We start from the raw sequence: 6,528 nt of genomic DNA, 5'->3' as shown, positions 1-6,528 counted from the left end.
TGAAAGAAAGTCAATATTGTACAGATACTGTTTTATATTTCACAAATCTACTTTTTCGATGATGCAACCCTTTGTATGTATTGTTATTTGTGTTCATGAAATTGTTATGTTGACACATTGATGCATCTGTAGATAAGGCTGAGCTCGTAGTAATGTACTGTATGTTCTCCCCGCGATTAGATAGACCAATAATCCCCTAAAACCAAAGAGGCTAAAAGAATATCTTGCCCTTCAAAACTATCACCCTTGTCTTGGAGTAACCATTAAAACACATGCAAACCAAGTTCATCACACAGGCTGAAAAACTCAATAAGGTTTGCCAAAAATGGCATGCACACACAAAGGCACACACATTTACCTGACCAAAGGAGGTAACTTTTGACATCAACACAATAGGACACACGAGAACACACATACAAACTAAATACACAGGTCAAAAGAAAGACAGGAGATAGGCACTATTAGAAATATGAGCCAATTTCCAAGGAGGCCCAGATCAACAGTCCTGCATCACAGAAAGCAAACAAGCCATCAGCACCTCACTCACCATATGCAGCTATGGAAATGCTATTGCCAGCTCTCTCCACTTTAGGTTACTCCAGTCCACCAGCTGAAGAAGCTGGCAGGACCCCCAATGAGTGGTTAGATCCATGCATGATAGATTAACAGGACAGTATGCCTAGGCAGTCACAGAGCAACCCCAGTCCAGTGCGAGGGCTCTCAGAAGTTCGATCCCTCATCCGTCGCATCGCGCCCGATACATACAAACACAGCGGCACAGAGACCACACTCTCACTGATTTAAGCAAACACACACGAGTGACAGGAAGGTTTATAGCTGTTCTAGACAGTGATACAGATAGTGGGAGTGAGAAAGGGGACCCTTGTCCCCAGGGAATAGATGACAAGGCACTGCTGCACCCAAGTGCATGACAGATATAGATTGACCACAAGGGACATAATAGTTTAAATGGCAACTTTCCACAACTGTTCTGTGACTTGCTAACAACCTGGACAGGGGAGAGGAACCAAATTGACCAGTTGTGGCCGGGGGGAGTCATTTGTGCCAGACAATATTGCATCAGATATGGGAAAGGAAATCTTAGCTGGAACTTCCCCCCCATGCAGCAATGCCTCGCAAGATTGAAGGAAAAACAAACCAAAGAAAGGGAGAGAGAGAGCACAGGAGGAAGATGGGACAGAACAAGGACATTACTGCAAAATCTCTGAGCTGAGAGAAGTCAACCCTGGTTAGAACAGCTGTAGCCGCAATGGCACAGAAGGCGGTAACACCGATGGGGGTACCATTGCAGAGGTTCTGGAAAGACAAAGTACATAGAAGAAGAAATCACGGAAGTCAAACTTAGAACTCCCAAAAGAGGGACCCGTCAGATTCTCTCCTCTGCTCCCAAAAGGAGACCAGCCACGGGGTCAACAAGTGTCAGTCCTGAGTCCGGTGGAGGACACACACACACTCTCATGTTCCCCATGCTGTCAGTGATTTGTCAGTCTTAGGAGGAACCAACAGTACAAATGTCATGTCTAAAAGAAGGGAACATACCCCTATCCAAAGACTATAGATGCACAAGTGTTCTCGGGCACAGTTATGAGGGTCCCCTTCACAAAAACTTTGCAGTTGGACGTGGAAGGCAGCTGTGTAATGGGACAATTGTTATACCAACCCTCATCCCTGACTAATCTCCAAGGGAGAGACTTAATGGACAAACTAAACATGAAAATTTATTTCTGAAAAGATGGGACATTGGCCTTCAGGACCCCTGGGTTTTCCCTATTCAGACTTGTGTCTTTAAACTGCCTAGATCGCACCGAAGGGCCAATGAGGGCATTGGCCAATTATCTGATGGCCTTCACTAACACAGTCCTCACAACTACTGCTAATTCACCAGAACTGTTAGACCGGAAGTTACAGTTGCTAACGAATTTGTGTTCCACTGGGAGGAAGATCATGACTTGGAACACCAAGAAGTGTTGTTCCGCTTGGAGGCCATTGAAATATGGCATGATTATGGGGTCTTGCTGCCCACTGACCAAGCTAATGTGCTGTGGGTGTGCATCATCTTTGTTACACTCGGCCTCCATGTCCTTAATGTAACGGTTGAACAGCTGTTGGGTGAATGATCACGGGCAAGAGAGAACATGTTTGCCAATTCAATCAAGGTCAAGGTAGAGCTGCAAAATGTGAACCCCTGCCCTTGGCAGTGCTAACAACATGGTAGGAACAAGATCTGTCAGCAGTAACACCACAACTATGGACAGATGGGCCATATGACGTGGGCCCCATCAATAATGCTGAACTCATAAGGATGATGTTGCATGAAAGGACCATCCTACCTCAGGTACACCAGTACCCGCTCTCCAAGGAAGCTGAGCAGGGTAAAAACACCCACAATCTAGGCACTAATCGATCAGGGTAACATCCACATGGGAGTATCCCCCTGCAATATACTGATCTTCCCAGTAAAAAAGAGCAAAGGAGGTACTTGGCACCTGGTGCAGAACCTACGTCCCTTCAATAACGTTGTGGTCCTAGAATTCCCCTTAGTGCCATACCCCTCAATTATCCTAACTACTATAGCAGCAGATACCAACCACTTTTCCATGCTAGACATTAAGAAAGCATTTTTTAGCATCATGCTGCACGCCGACAGTCAGTACCTGATGGCGCTCACATTTCGAGGGGTCCAGATGCTGTACTGTAGACTACCACAAGGGTATTGTGAGTCCGTCATTATCTCAATTAATCACGTGTTTGTTAAGCGCTACTACTCACCCCTGAGGGTCTCAAGGAGCTGGGGGAGGGGGTTTCGAAGGCTCCAGTCCATCAAGGAGGGGGTTTGAGGTTTCTTGTGAATATGGGGAGAGATGTTGTCTGTCTGAGGTCGAGAGGGCATTCCAGGCTCTGGCTGCGAGGAAGGAGAAGGAGTGGCCACCTGATCTGGTCTTTCTGGTGTGGGGGACCACGGCGTAGAATCTGAGTAAGGACCTTGCTAATTTCCAATCAAACAGCAACCTGATACAGTACACAGATTACATTTTTGTCTGCAGCCCTTCTGATGACCTATGTCATCAAGACACTGTACCTCTCCTCACTGCAATTACCAAGAGAGAGTACAAAGTAAAGAAAGGGAAGATGCAGTATGTGCAGCAGGAGGTTGACTATCTGAGCCAACTTATCTCAACGGCTGGTCAACGGTTCAAACCACAATGCGCATACTCCATCAGGTCTTTGCCCCAACCCCAAACAAAAAGGGGTCTGCAAAGGTTCTTAGGATTGTGTAATTAAGACCGTCAGGGGGACTTTGACTACAGGACACTCATTGCCCCCCTGCTGGAGGCCAAGAAAAACACAAAAATAAAAATTGATGGACAGAATGCAGAACAATGTCATACATTCATCGCAGTACAGAGATCTGGGCCTAAATCCATTGTTTTTTGCTCACCATGTCATTCCAGTTTGGACCCAGTCATATGCAAATCAGTCTTGACCATGCGCTCAATGGGAACAGTCCAGCTTGAACTGCCAGGCCAGGTCCTCCCTGGACTGGAAACAAGCATAGTCAGTGTGATAAACATTGTGATGGCATGGATAGAAACGAAGACACAGAGACTGAGATACTTCAAGAGGCTAACTTTGACGATGAGGAGTATGAGGAGTTAGTGGAAGGAGGGGACACCGACGGTGCAGATGACGCAGACAAGGATACAGAATACAAATCTGCGCAACTAAAGTCTAGCAGATCCTCTGCTTTTAAAAAAAGAGGGAAAGCAAAAAATAAAGCAAAAAAAGGGGGGAGAAATATGAACACTGCTGCTTTATTAACTACATTAATACCAACTATCAGCGGAGGGAAACTGATCACGGATCAGAGCCCGCTGAGTAAGTGGGTCCAAATCAAAAAAAGAGGGCCTAAAAATCTGCCATTAGATGTTCCTGAAAACAATCATATTGCAGGGAACAGTCTCAAAATTAACTTAAAAAATTCGCAAGTTGTTCTACCCCAGAGTTCGTTCTGATTTAATAGGACTAGACTTGGAAAACTTGCCTACCACAGCTACCCCTCCTGGTTCTCCGGCTTCACCTGCTCCTGGGAATACACTATCTACTGGGAACCTAAGGGATGGCACTACCGGATTTATCACGATGAGTCAAAACTATAAATCCCTCATCTCTACATCTCCCCCATAGTGAGGTAATGGTACCATTTAATATCTCTATTTCACCTCCACTGACCTCTACGAATGCATCAACCTCTGCTAACGCCTCATCTTTAGATTTAATTTTGAAAACATTAATGGCCCATCGTCAAGAGGTACAAGAACAGTTTTCAAAACTAAGGGAAGATAATAGTAAAATACACAGCTGCCTTCAGGAAGTTACTAGCAAACTGAGTGGAGTAACAAAAGAAATGGAGGAACTACAGCAAAGAGTAGTAGATGTGGAGGAAACCCTAGCCACTACTACGGTCACATCAGATCGACATAATGAAGAAATAGAGAGTTTGCTGAATAAAGTGGAGGATTTGGAAAACAGGCAAAGATGCCAAAATCTGAAACTCTTTGGAATACCTGAAGGATCGGAGGGAACAGATGCAAGGGCATACATTGTAAAAATACTACAAAGGGCATTCCCGGATCTGTCTGATTGGGACTGGGATTCTCAACTTCAACGGGTACATAGACTCCATATCATTCCTAGATCTCAAGAAAGTAAATATCCACGGCCTTTTTTAATCCACTTTGGCAATTATTTGCTGCGACAAGCTGTCTCTATCAAAGCCAGACCAAACACCCCAGTGACAATTGATAATCTAACTTTCTTTGTAAAATCAGACCTCAGCAAGGTTACTATGGATAAAAGGTGGGGGCTACGTAAACTGATCAATCCCTTTAAGTCTCGTGGAGCAACGTTTTTTCTTCAAGAACCCGCCCGACTCAAAGTTATAAAGTCCGGACACACTCACTTTTTTCACGATGTTAAAGAGGCGGAACAATATCTTTCAAAAATTGATTCTAAACCTAATTAAGAAAATAATCAGAAAGAAGGGAAAGGGTGGGTAAAACAAGATTCACAGGACTAACCTATCATGGATGATACAGCTATCAAGGATTGACTAAGATATTTTGTCAGTTCTCAGTTATGTTTATACTCTTAAATGGGTTATGGGCGCTTTTTCTTTTCTTTTTGTATGAGAATAATACAGAGGGATGGGGTTCCAGGAGAATCCTCTCTGACTGGCTGCCCTTCAAGCGGCAGCAGAAGATAGAGGGAGGCTTCCGGGTAGGTACAGGGGGGAGGGATCCATGGGGCCTCCAGGTAGGCTCAGGGGTAGAGTTGAGGGTAGGAGGGGTGGGTGGGATTGTTGGCAAGGGTGGGTTAAAAAATGGGGGAAAAAATTATATTGCAAGAAAGAATTTTGGTACAGACAAAAGTGAGATATGCTCTATTATTAAAGACGTTATTCAGAGGAAAATCAAACGTATAAAAATCAGAAATGTCTAAAATTAGACTACTAGTTTGGAATGTTGCTGGTCTCAATAGCAAGCAGAAAAGGAAATTAGTACAAGAGGAAGTAGACATGTATAAACCACATTTTGCGCTTATGACAGAAACACACATTAGCTATCAAGACAGAAAACTGCTATCTCAAATAGGGTATGAGTTGGTGGTATGTACAACTTTGGGTGCCTCCATTAGGGGGGTGGCCATTCTAAAACCGAAACGATTGGGGATTGATATTCTTAAAACTGCTTCGGATACACGGGGGAGGTGGGCAATTGCTCAGATTCAAACTGATCTTAAGAAAATTGGTATGTGTGTAGTATATGGGCCTAATATAGATGATCCTAAGGTGTATGAGCAGCTAAGCATTGAGTTATTAGAGTGGGAGGGAGAGGTGTTGGTCATGGGGGACTTTAATTGCGTTATTGACTATAAAATAGATTCTACGGGACATGGCACTCCTACTAGAATGCGTAAGGTTAGATCTGCAATTTTGGAACTTGGCAGACTGCTTAACCTGAAGGATGTATGGCGCTCTAAATACCCTAATATAGCGGGACATACATATTATTTGGCGCCTCATAGATCCTGTTCTAGAATTGACATGGTCTGGGCATCTGACCAAATAGCTGGCAATTGCAATATTGAATTGTGTCCGAAGATAACATCTGACCATAACCCGATATTATTCGAATTCGAAATTAGTAATCAGAGGCGGGACACACGACATTTCACATTTCCTAGATACTTATTTATAGACTCTTGTTTTGTGTCATTATTAAAAGAACACATTAAGGAATTTATTGAGCTTAATTTGAAATCAGCTACGATTAATGCAGTTTGGAATTCTTGCAAATGTAGCATAAGGGGTTTTGTTCAGCAATATATTTTTGGAAAAAACGCTGAAAACCGTAGAGCTACTAAGGTAATCACCTCTAATATACTGCAAGTTGAACAGCAATTAGTAGAAGCAACCTTACACGCTAAAACAAATATTGGTGAGTTAAG

This window comes from Lissotriton helveticus, chromosome 8 (genome assembly GCF_964261635.1).
Source record: "Lissotriton helveticus chromosome 8, aLisHel1.1, whole genome shotgun sequence".
Classification (NCBI taxonomy): Eukaryota; Metazoa; Chordata; class Amphibia; order Caudata; family Salamandridae; genus Lissotriton; species Lissotriton helveticus.
This window is presented reverse-complemented; position numbering follows the sequence as displayed.